Genomic DNA, 13,651 nt, shown 5'->3' with positions numbered 1-13,651 from the left:
GTTTTAGAAAGTAGATGCAATTTATGGTTGCTGGTGGGCATGATAGACTTTATGCATTAATATTGTGCAGATACTGGATGTGAATTTCTCAACACTAGCCTCAATATATAGCCCTGGTAACCATTCCTCCCTAATTAATTCCAGATACAAATAATTAGATTAATTAGTCATCTTGGTGCAACGTGTAGATTGTTAATTAATGCAAATTGACTGCAATTTGTATTTTTGGAACATTTGATAAACTTCAAAAAAAATTGCATAAAACACTTGGGGTGAAGTCTTCTCCAAGTGAAGATGGCAAGGAAAGTGGCAGGAAGGGAAAATAACTGGGCACGTTGACCTTGAGGAGACATTCGCTAGCTTTATGACACCACAGCAATTAAGGGATAGGCAAGAAGGTGCACTGGGGACTTTGTTGACTCACCAGCGATTAAGGTCCTTAATTTAACAACCACTTAATGGCTACAGCTGAATTGGAACTAATGACGGAAATGCACAGTGAAATATTTCCTGCTCTTAATTGATGTAGGCATTGTGGAGGATGTTGGGTAAATAAGGCGAGAGCAGCAGCGATGAGATTGTTGACATGAGAGCAAAAAGTACAAACAAGTATTAAATGGTAAGAGGCTGATTTGCAGTAATTTGCATGGATTAATGTCTCATTATGACTGAATCTCACTTTATTTAGATGGAGTTTCCAATTCTCCCACTTGCTGGATAGAAACTACATGCCAACAACTTTCAATATTAAAGATGGAGCAGGTATCCAGTGACTTCAGCTTGCCATATGCACCTCCTGTTCTCCACCTCAGACAGCAATTGCCAACATTTCGAGTGTAGTCCAAGGGCAGCAACCACATATAACTCCCATCCATGAGACTGCCATCAGAATGAACCAGCTTCTCCACATCATCATGACGTATCTCCAACCCACTTACAATACAGTGCTGCTCCTACTGTTGGAATGCTGCTACCAGGACACTTGGCGCTGGGACTGGTACCCCTCTCATGGATTGGGTGTCATCACTTCTTGCTTGCTTAGTGCTCACTCCTACTAAGATTCTTACAGCATCTCTACCTGGCCTTGTGTTGCCTTTTTGCATTTGCCTCCTCAGCCAGAGCTTAAAGGGTTTCAGTTTGTCCGACTTGATTTGCCTTTTAACCCAGTAACAAGGACAGCTTGCCATGCTTGTCAGCCTCATCAATCTCAACTGGCACACTGTGCCAGCAGCATTTACAGCAAGCACATAGAATATACTTCAACCAAATGGCCATGTCTCAAAGTTTAAGGGGACAAGTTCGCAGTTAAGTCAAGGGAAACAGCCCTCAATCAGAGGTGCCAGCACAGTACGTTAAGGGCAGCATACATTCTGTTCTGGGCCTTGGACACAGTTGGTCATTCTCCTGAGGAGGTAAGGGTCAAGGGAGCCAGTCACAGTTAGAGCTGCAGGTCCACTGCAACCAGTCCCAGGATTCACGGTAAGTCACTTGGGGAGCAGCATGCAGATCTGTTCGGAGTCCAGTCACACATCAATTGGTGCTGTCCCTCCAAGTAACCCAGGCAGGAATCAGCTCTATGAAAGCCAAGGGGGTTTTACGAGGGTCCACGGCTGTGGTAGAAAGCTTGGGAAAGTCTTTTCTGGGGAATGAAAGCAGCATACTGGGATGCAGAGGGGACAATAATTGTGATCGGGGAGATCCCGACATATAAGAAGGGGAGGCAGTGATGCATTGGAGGACATGGGTGTTTGCAAGACCGAGGGTTATTGATGGTCACAACCACCCGGGATTCGCTAGGGGTTTCTGCAGGGTAATCGTCTGCATGACTAAGCTGTAGGCTACTTTCAGCATTGGGGGAAGGATAAAACTCACTTAGACAGGCTTCTCAGATGGACTGACTCTGAGGATAGACAGACTGTGTCATTTGTTTCTTAATTTGCAATAGATTTACAAATGTGTATTTGTAATGGATTGTCAGCCTTGCCACCTATATGTCCTGAGAAATATTTATTTTGATTCCCCTTCAACTACATGAACAGTGAAGTGGAGATCCTGACTGAAGCATGATTGGGCTTTAACAATGGTGCCAATGCCACCAACCGAGGAGGTTCTGGCAATGGTGAGTTTTTCTGCCTGAGGTGAGAGGGAAGGTAGGATAAGCAGCTTGCCAAAAGGATATGATGAATCTCAGAGAATAGTGTAAGAAATCTTGCTAGGAGCATAAATTGGTTCTTATGTGGAATGAATTGCCAAAGGAAGTTGTAACTGCAGGTACAAAATTTAAAATACACTTGGACACATACATGAATAGGAAAGCTTTCAAAGGATGTGGACTAAATGAAGGCAAATGGAACTAGTTTAATTTAGGAAACTTGGTCAGCGTGGACGAGATGGACTGAATGATCTGTTTCTGTATTGAATGATTCCATGACTAACACAAGATAGCCCTTCAACGAGTTTTGAGAAGATTTGTAGCTCAGATTAAGGTTCTGAAGGCTCACTGAAGATGTTACCTAGTATGATGACGAAATGTCTGAGAATGAACCTTCCAGCTCAGTGAGCAAACCCACTTCCATAGTCCTTCTTGACACTCACCAAAATTGACACTGAAGCAGATTTCTAGTTAAATTCAGCTTGCAGTCTTTATGAAACCACATAAGTTTGTGCAAAGTCCCAACAATAGCATAGAATTTTGAAAGTTTCAGCCTTTATTCATTTCATTATCAATGTAAGGAATATGTTGATGAGGGATAGTTAACATGGTTTTGTGAAGGGTAGGTCATGCCTCACAAGCCTTATTAAGTTCTTTGAGAAGGTGTCCAAACAGGTGGATGAGGATAAAGCGGTTTATGTGGTATATATGGATTTCAGTAAAGTGTTTGATAAGGTTCCCCATGGTAGGCTATTGCACAAAATATGAGGCATGGGATTGAGGGTGATTTAGCGGGTTGGATCAGAAATTGGCTAGCTGAAAGAAGATAGAGAGTGGCGGTTTATGGGAAATGTTTATCCTGGAGTTCAGTTACTAGTGGTGTACCGCAAGGATCTGTTTTGGGGCCACTGCTGTTTGTTATTTTTACAAATTACATGGATGAGAGCGTAGAAGGATTGGTTAGTAAGTTTGCGAATGACAATAAGGTCAGTGAAGTTGTGGATAGTGTCAAAGGATGTTGTAGGTTACAGAGAAACATAGATAAGCTGCAGAGCTGGGCAGAGAGGTGGCAAATGGTGTTTAATGCAGAAAAGTGTGAGGTGATTCACTTTGGAAGGAGCATCAGGAATAAAGAATACTGGGCTAATGGTAAGATTATTGGTAGTATAGATGAGCAGATAGATCTCGGTGTCCATGTACATAGATCCCTGAAAGTTGCCACCCAGGTTGACAGAGTTGTTAAGAAGGCATATGGTGTGTTAGCTTTTGTTGATAGAGGGATTGAGTTTAGGAGCCATGAGGTCATGTCACAGCTTTATGCACTTGGAGTGTTATGCAGGTCATTGCACTATAGGAAGGATGTGGAAGCTTTGGAAAGGGTTCAGAAGAGATTTACTAGGATGTTGCCTGGTATGGAGGGAGGGTCTTATGAGAAACATCTGAGGGACTTGAGGTTGTTTTCGTTAGAGAGAAGAAGGTTAAGAGGTGACTTAATTGAAACAAACAAGATAACCAGAGGGTTAGATAGGGTGGATAGTGAGAGCCTTTTTCTTCAGATAGTGATGGCTAGCACAAGGGGGCATAGTTTTAAATTGAGGAGTGATAGATATAGGACACATGTCAGAGGTTGGTTCTTTACTTAGAGAGTAGCAGGGGCATGGAACGGACTGCCTGCAACAGTATTAGACTTGCCAACTTTCAGAGCATTTAAATAGTCATTGGATGAACATATTAGAGGTTAGATTCCCTACAGTGTGGAAACAGGCCCTTCAGCCCAATCAGTCCACACTGACCCTCCGAAGAGTAACTCACCCAGACCCATTTCCCTCTGACTAATGCACCTAACACTATGGCAATTTAGCATGGCCAATTCACCTGAGCAACACATCTTTGGACTGTGGGAGGACACTGGAGCAAACCCATGCAGACACAGGGAGAATGTGCAAACTTCACACAGACAGTCACCAGAGGCTGGAATCAAACCTGGGACCCAGGTGCTGTGAGGCAACGGTGCTAACCACTGAGCCACCATGCAACCATATGGATGAAAATGGAATAGTGTAGTTTAGATGGGCTTCAGATTGGTTCCACAGGTTGGCGCAACATCAAGAGCCAAAGGACCTGTACTGTTCTATGTTCTATGTTCTATGTAAGGCATGTTATGATTCAGACAGGGCAATGAACTGATCTGTGGTAGATTTCAGATTAATAATATTTAGGTATAGAAACCCAATAACTATTAAGTAGTTGCATAAGTACGTCATGTCACAGAATAACAGATCATGGTCATGCTTCAGGCTGGGATTTCCTGCTCATTACTGGGATTTAATCTCAATTGTGCTATCCAATATACACAACAAATGTCCTAGTCTAAAATAGTGAAGACTGAACTATTATTTAATTTGCATGTCTAATGAACGCTCCCCAGCAATAGACTCAGACCTGAATTGATGACAGACATGATAACAGATCAGCTACTCGCTCACTCCTTTACAGCTGTGCACAAAAAGAAGTGAGACAAAAGAAAGGCATGTTTTAACTATTAAGTGTTTGTGAAGCAAACTAAACATATCACACTAACTTAATTTCTACATATTTTAATGCAGTAAACATTTGAAGGGACTTCAGCGCTTTATGTATGCATGACTAATTATAAAAAAGTGTAGTGCTTCAGAAGCTGATGCCTCAGGAGTTTATTAATTATATTTTTGGAAAGATGGAAATAGAAAGCATTGGCCTCAAGAGAGATAAATAGGACAAGATGTAATTAAATGCACCAGAATTTATTCCCCAAGATCTGATTTGGATAAGGTGTTTTGAATGTAGAGGTTATGGTGTTGAAAGCCAAAGCTTTCAACAGGAAACACTGATGTCAATCAAGTAAATGACAAACTTTACAGGTTTATGAGCCTTGCATTGTCAATTGCAAAGTTAGTTCTCAGCAAAAAAAACTAGTACTGCATATTAAGCACATTACCAAATATGAAACCAGAGCTAAAGTCTGGCAGGTGAGTGGAAGAGACGGGCATGATGAGATGCAAGAAGATCAGAGATGAGACAAGGAAGTAAAAAAAAGCAAGTGAGAGCAATTTCTTCTGCATATTATGCCTTTGAAATTGAGTTTCTTTTGAAGTGCTTTTCAACGTGAGGAATATAGGGCTGGGGATGGAAGCAATATTGCGGGCACTTAGATGTCAGTATTAAGTACTCCCAGATCAGTTATAGCTCAGTCAGATCCAAAGCAAAGCTTACTGTACCCAAGTAATCTACACAGAATCTTAAAACGGACTCTATATTAAACTCTTCCATTACCTACTAAAGCCATTATAATGCTTTTTCAGAGGTAAAATTGGAAATTTAGTACAAGTGTAGGAGAAAGCTGATTCCTATTATACACTGCAAGTACTAATTTCACTTAAAACTGATAACTGGCACAGAGAAGTCTGTCTTAACTGAATCACAACTTCAGGGACCTAGGTTGTGTGGCTAATCCACTGTGCTAAACTCACATTCAGCTAATTGTATTTTTGTATTTGGATGCCCTAGGTTTATTTTTAATTACATTCCTTTTCAAATCAGCACTCCTTAGCCAAAATAAGCAACTAATGATGCAATACATTCCACTTCAAGTTCATTATTCCATAGTATTTTAATTTTCACAGGTGTCATCAAAATGATCAATTTTTGATCTGTTATTTTTGTGGTCTTTTGTTTGCTTGAATATACTGTTATGGATTTTTAGTATTTTTAAGCTTGAATGAAGAAATAATCTATTTGCCTTTTGTTAATTATGGCTTATCCCTATCCATTCGTCTCACTGATTTCCTTTACAAAGAAAGATGAGGTTGAGGAAGAACTCCACATTTAATGGAAACATCTTTACCTCCACACTCCCCATTTATTATAGAGAGACAAAATGTAGCACGAAAACGGTGCACAAATATTTCATTTAATGTTCTGGGTCAGTTGTTACATTGATCTCTCCACTGAACCTAATTTAAAAATTGATAAATTGCCACTTTGCTTCCTGGAAGACATTCATCAAAATGTTATATTTCATATTTTGCCACAAGAGGGAGCATAGACAATTTCAGGAAAAGGGTGACATCACAGGTGCTTTGGATAAAACCTAGTTAAAGATTAGGGAGTATGAAATTCCACACATTAAATAAATTAAGAAGTGATTTATGGAGGTGTATTCACTACGTAATTCATTTTGATCGTGATAACAAGTCGAACCCACTGAACCTTGAAGACATACAGCTTATTGGTATATTGTTGGCACTACAGAGTACACTCCCTAGTAGTTGTAAACAGTACCTTCAACCTAAATTTTTGAAATCTGTACTTTCCTCTTATATTTTGAAATGTATTTCCTTTCCCAGAGGGGTAACCTGCTGTGAATGGCTGTCTGTAATATTCTGCTACATGCGAATGGAAATGCTGTGCTGATGCCGCAGGAGATGAGATGCCTGCCATGGTATGTGTCTGCTACAGAACTGAACTCCTTCTGGCTGATTGAGGTTCATGTTTTGTTCATAAAATTTCTAAGCAGATTTAGCTATTGCTTAATCAACAGTACAATATGACTTTGACAAGGCTGCTTTTGTACAATCCGTGCTGATAAAAGAGGAGACATTTTCAAACAAATGCTGGTTAGACATTCATTTATTGTATCAGCAACTATATTCATAAATGATTAAAATTAAAGTATATCCCTCATATTATTTAATCTGGAAAGTAAGTAATTTCATAGCATTTACTCTTTTTAGCAATGGCCAATTTTGATGTGCACTTCTGTTCATATTCCACATATTTTTAGCAGCTATTTACAATGAAACTACTTTAAATATGTTGCGTCTGTATTTTACACTCCAAACATTTTGGTTTCTACTGAAATCAATATTAGTACATCCTTCCCGTTCCATAATTAATTATGCTGTTTTCACAACAACAAGGGAGAGCATAGATAATTTCAGGAAAAGGGTGACATCACAGGATCTTTGGATAAAACCTAGGTGAAGATTAAAAAGTATGAAATTCCACATGTTAAATTTGTATTTTAGGCCTGCAAGCATACAGTTTGATTTCCAATGGATGTTGCCCATGCCTCATTTAGAGCAGTCTCAGCTCACACTCTCCGAAGGTTGAGGATCTGTGGAGAAAAAGTAGAGCTAATGCATTGAGTCCAGTGACTCTTCTTCAGAACGTGATCACTGGGCTTAAGTATCTAGTCATGTGAAGCCTTGTTTTATGCAAATAGGGCCCTGTGCTTTCTACATTTTTGTGGTTTTTATATACAACATTTTTTTACTGTTTGCAAATATTGCAACTGTTGCATGCCAGAGTGCATTTTGCAAGCATGAAGTCAGTCAATATATCCAAAGAAAACTAAGTTTGCTGTTCTATCCTAAAATTCAGTGTAAATACAAATACTTTGACTGTATCACATGTCAGTTTTAAGTCACTGGATCATCACTCAACCATTGCAATCTCTATCACAAACATCATGTTTAAATTACTTTTCCATACCCTATACCAAGAAAGTTTCACTTCAATCTTCTCACTTGGTAACCCAAAAATATCGAACCCAATATATACAGATTTATGTTGTTCTGGATGTAAGTTTGCTCGCCGAGCTAGAAGATTTGTTTTCAGACATTTTGTCACTAAACAATCATCAACGAGGCTCCTGTGAAGCACTGGTCGTATGGCCCACTTTTTATTTATGTGTTTAGGTTTCCTTGGGTTGGTGACATCATTTTCTGTGTTGATGTCATTTCCATCTAACCTACACAATTCCATTTTCATCCATATATTTATCCAATGACCGTTTAAATGTTCTTAAAGTTTGTGAGCCCACTACTGTTGCAGGCCAGGCATTCCTAGCTCCTACTACCCTTTGAGTGAAGAAACTACCTCTGACCTCTGTCCGATATCTAAGACCCCTCAATTTAATGCTATGTCCCCTCGTGCTAGCCATCACCGTCCAAAGAAAAAGGCTCACACTATCCACCCTATCTAACCCTCTGATTATCTTATATGTCTCAATTCTTGTGCGTGTCTCTATTTGGCTTATCCTAGGATGGATGTGTTGTCCCAGTTGAAGTCCTCATCCATATGTAAAGATACTAGTGAGAGTGGGTCATGTCTTTTTGTGGCTAGTGGATGTTCGTGTATCCTGGTGGCTAGTTTTCTGCCTATTTGTCTGATGTAGTGGTTGTTACAGTTCTTGCAAGGTATTTTGTAAATGACATTAGTTTTGCTTGCTGTCTCTATAGGGTCTTTCAAGTTTATTAGCTGCTGTTTTAGTGTGCTGGTGGGTTTGTGGGCTACCATGATACCAAGGGGTCTGAGTAGCTTGGTAGTCATTTCTGAGATGTCTTTGATCTTGGGGAGAGTGGCTAGGGTTTCTGGATGTGTTTTTTCTGCTTGTTTGGGTTTGTTGCTGAGAAATCAGTGGACTGTGTTCATTGGGTACCTATTCTTTTTGAATACTCACTCTCATTAGTATCTTTACGTACAGATGAGGAAGGACACCAATTCAACTGGGACAACACATCCATCCTAGGACAAGCCAAACAGAGACATGCATGAGAATTCCTAGAAACATAGCATTACAACCAGAACTCTATCAGCAAACACATTGACTTGGATCCCATTTACCATCCTCTGAGAAAAAGAACAGGAAATGACATCACCAACCCAAGGAAACCTAAACACAAATAAAAAGCGGGCCATACCACCAGTGCTTCACTGGAGGCTCACTAATGATGTTACCTAGTATGGGGGTGACAAAACATCTGAAAACAAACCTTCCAGTTCAGCGAGCAAACTTACATTCAGAACCTCAACCTGAGCTACAAATCTTCTCAAAACTCGCTAGGTTTATGTTATGTCCTACAGTGTTTGTCAAAATTGGTTGTCAATTACAAACAAAAGAATGAATTTTTGAATAGAAATCCCAATGCTGTCATCGAAGTTAGAAAATTAGCAGCACAGAAAATACTGTTAGTCAGCATTTTCAGACAAATGACCACATTTTGAAAGTTGGATGGACATGTTTGAAACATTAATGTAAGAACAAAAAACTTTGAAGTCAATGGGACAATGATATGTACATGGATTCCATTGTACTTTTCAATGCAATCAAATGCAAAGGGAAACATTTCCAGATTGATCTGTTATCATTAATATATCAAAAGTATGCAAAAACTACATTCATAAATTGAATGTAATTGTTTTGCTCAAAATCCCTTGGCTCACAGCCTTTGAGATAGTTTCTGGCGTACCTTACATTCTTAATTTGTATGTTCCATTGTTTTAAAATATGCTGGAAATTGTTTTGAAATCCTACAGTACTTTATTCTTATTCACTTAAGCATTTCCACCTAATGGACTGTTAATATTAGCATTCAAAACCTTGCAATGGTCACAGTCAACCTTGCCGTTCAAAAAGACAAGTATGCTTCTCTTACATTCTGTCCCCATGGAAACACACCTTTGTTCTACAGTAGTAAGACCAGTTGGTCAGATTATTTCTGCCGAGTGGGTACGATTGAATATCTCTGTCTTTATTCATGCTGGATATAGCAGGTCATGGTTTATAAGCTGGTTGCTGAAAGCATCTTTGCTACAAAGCCATATTCAAGACCTTAGCATTCACCTTTTCATCCAGTATTCCTTCTCTGCAATTGAGCCTTAATTCAAGCAGCTATCAACTAGCCAGATTTTAAACTTTCACACAAGAGACCCCAGTCACTATATGGGCATTGAACATTGCTGTGTGAACCCTTTACTCAATAAGAAAGTAAATTGTATATCTAGCTCATGTCTTCTAGGAATAGAAAATTAAATAAGATAGTGAGTACTATTAACTGCTTTAATGCATTATAAAGAAATAAATGAAATATATTTTATTTTCATTCAATGTTAAAAAAGGCAACATCTTGTTAGAGTACCATCATAGATTATATGAGCATATATGAATTGATTTATTTATATAAACAGGTCTGAGCCACCTGAATCCCTAAGTTCACATTCAATTAAGGCTAACACCCAACAAAATCATTTTTCCCACTATTAGTTGTTATGGGCCAGAACGAACCCCCTCAAAATATGTGAAGAAGATAGTCTAGACCCGAAGTGTTTCTTATTTTGAAGGTAAGTGTAAGGCGTTGTGATCCTGATGTAGCAAAAATTGGTCAAACTACTTGACTTTAAGCAAAACATACACGCAATTAAATATAGAAAATAAAAATAATTGGCTTAACTGTAATTCCATCAAGATGCTTAAAAATATATACATATTAACTACCATTAACTAACTCTTCCTGTATCGTAATATCACATAAACACATTCTTGGCAAAGGCAAATTCAGTAAAATAGATTGTCTCACATGCAATTCTAACAGCAGGAAGAGAATCCCAGCATTTTGCTGTAACAGAGAGAGGAATAAGAGCTTCCACATCCAGTTTCAAGACCCCAGCAACTGCAGAAAGCTAAACCTAAAAATCCTGGTTCTGTCAGAGTTTGACCCCACCCATTCAGGCTGCTTCTGTTATTCCAACTTTAAAACAAACCCAAGACTTCACAAGTTGTTTACTTGATTGACTTTGAGCAGTCCACATTTCACCTCTGTCTCAACCTTTCTTCATTAAAAAAAGGACAAAATAAACCTCTTAAAGCCATTGTATTGCCACATAGTGAATTGGAAAGTTGTATAGAAAGTTCTTTATCTCACCCTTTCAAAACAAATTAAATGTAAGAATATTAAATTGTATTAATATTAAATAATAATGATAAATAATAATATGTGCAAATTGATTCTAATCTGGAGGCTATTTACCTTGGTTTTATTCAGTTTCCTTCTGCTCTCTGTTTACTGATCTTGCTGCCATATCCATTCCCTGTATCTGCTAATGTAGTCTGATAACCTATTCTCAAACCTTTACCTGGACAGCAATTGTTCTTCTTATGTAGAAAATATATAACAATGGAACAGTGATAATGCTCACAATGAGTTTCTTTACCTTCCTGTTGAAAAGCACTTTGCTAATTGGCAGTTTTCCACAAAGTGAAAAGCCAAACCTGCAGCTCATCATTCTTCAGCACTTCAAGGAGCTTTTCATATTTGTTTCTTTTGTTTGTGGTTGGTTTCAATTGCTGATGTACTAATGATTTATGGGCATACCAGACTTTATTTCCTTCCTGGCTGACTGATGGGGCTGCAGTGAAATAAAATAAAGAAAGATAACATGAGAAATTTTTGCACATAGCTACTGTCAAGCACAGATCGGATTCTATTATTCCCTTATATTGTAGGTACATAACTCATTGCATTACTGTAGAAATTCTACTTTAAAAAAAATTATGATCTAACCTCAGTGTGTGTAGTTAGCTATGCACACTGTGGTTGGCATTAGGGGTACCACAAAAATCTGCGTAAAGATTGCAGCTGGTTATAATTTATACAAATAGTTTGGATGTAGGGCCCAACTCCAATATTTTCAAATTTGCTGATGACACAAAACTAGATGGGAGCAAGTTATGAGGCAGCTGAAAGGAGTTCAAGCAGACTTGTTCAGGACAAGTGAATCAGTCAGAACATGGATAATGGAATATAGAATTGTAGAATCACAAGTGTGGAAACAACCCATGCAGTCCCTCCAAAGAGCATCCTACCCAGACCCAGACCCAGACCTTATCGCTGTAACCCTGAATTTCCCATGGCTAAACCACCTCACCTACACATCTTTGGACTGTGAATGAAATGAATAAGAGTTTTGTTATCAAATTTGATAATGAAAAAAAAACAGAAGAACCACTCCTTAGAAGGTAGAAACTTAGGAGGTATTGGTATCCAAATTCAACTGGATGTTTTTTTTTCATGAGTCAGTAGATGCAAGTGAAAAGGTCAATAAGGAAGGCAAATGGTATACTGGCCTTGGTCACAAGGGGATTTGAGCACATAGTTAAAAATCTTGCTTCAATTTTATGGGGCTTTGGTGACATGGAAATCTCAATGGGAAAAAAAAACAGATGACAGGAGCAGAGAAGAAATTGAAAAGTGACATTAAATTATAATGAGGAGTAGGGGTTAGTCTTACAGGTAAGCATTGAATTTACCAACCTAAACTAGATCAAGTAATTAGTGTTAATGTCAAAAACGAAGCTAGAGAGAAAAAAGACTAAGTTGATGAATGAAAGCTTATATATTCAAATCAAAATGAAGGGTGAAAAGTATCTGGAATTAAAACTCTCACAATGACCAAGAAATCATTGTTGATTGTCATAATTAACCATCTATAACTGCATTGAAGACATTAATATAGATTTGAGGATGTCCTCAGAATGGCATGGACACAGAATGAACTCTGGGAGACTTAACTGGGTTGGCTTAGCAGCAGCAGAGCTGGTGACTAAGTTCTAAAAGACATTGCTGCTGGATTGGATCTCCAGCAGGTGGTATGGGAACCAACTACAGAGAAAAAAATACATCTGAACTCATCTTCACCAATCTCCCTGCCACAGATACATCTGTTCATAACATTGATCCATGACACTGGACTGCTTTGGTTATAAATTCAGTGAGCATGATCTTAACCTCTACAACCACCTGATGAAGGAGCGGCGCTCCGAAAGCTAGTGCTTCCTCATAAACCTGTTGGACTATAACCTGGTGTTGTGTGATTTTTAACTTTGTCCATCCCAGTCCAACCAGCACCTCCAACTCTCAGTATTCAGCAATTTTCAATCAGATTCCCCCTTCATCCTTCTAAACTCCATTGAGTACAAACCCAGAGTCCTCAACCACTCCTGATATGGCAAGAGCTTCATACCACCAAGATCATTCTTGTAAACTTCCTATGGACTCATCATTCCTTAGAAATGGGGCCCAAAACTGCTCACAATATTCCAAATGGGCCCATCTAGAGCCTTTTATGGCCTCAGTAGTACATCTTTGCTGATATTTTGGCCCTCTTGAAATGAATGCTAACATTACATTTGCCTTCCTGACTGCCAACTGAATTTGTATGTTAACCTTAGAGAATTCTGAATTAGGACACCCAAGGCTCTTTGTGCTTAAGATTTCCCCGTTTTGAAAATAGTCTATGCCTGTATTCTTCCTACCAAAGTGCACAGCCTCCCTTTCCCATACATTTTCATCATACATTTTCCCACATTGTGTTCCAGTGGACATTTCCTTGCTCACTTTTCTAGCCTGACCAAGTCCTTCTGAAGCCTTCCCATTTCATCAACATTACTGCACGACCCCCTGCCAATCTATTTTTGTGTCATTGGCAAACTTAGTAACAATTGCCCTCAGTTCCTTCATCCAGATCATTAATATATAATGTGAATAGTTGTGGTTGCAACCTGGATCCCTGAAGAAGGGTTTATGCCTGAAATGTCGATTCTCCTGCTCCTCAGATGCTGCCTAGCCTGCTGTGTTTTTCCAGCACCACATTTTTCAACTCTGGTCTTCAGCATCTGCA

Source organism: Chiloscyllium punctatum, chromosome 3 (genome assembly GCF_047496795.1).
Source record: "Chiloscyllium punctatum isolate Juve2018m chromosome 3, sChiPun1.3, whole genome shotgun sequence".
NCBI lineage: Eukaryota > Metazoa > Chordata > Chondrichthyes > Orectolobiformes > Hemiscylliidae > Chiloscyllium > Chiloscyllium punctatum.
Note: the sequence above shows the minus strand (reverse complement) of the source record.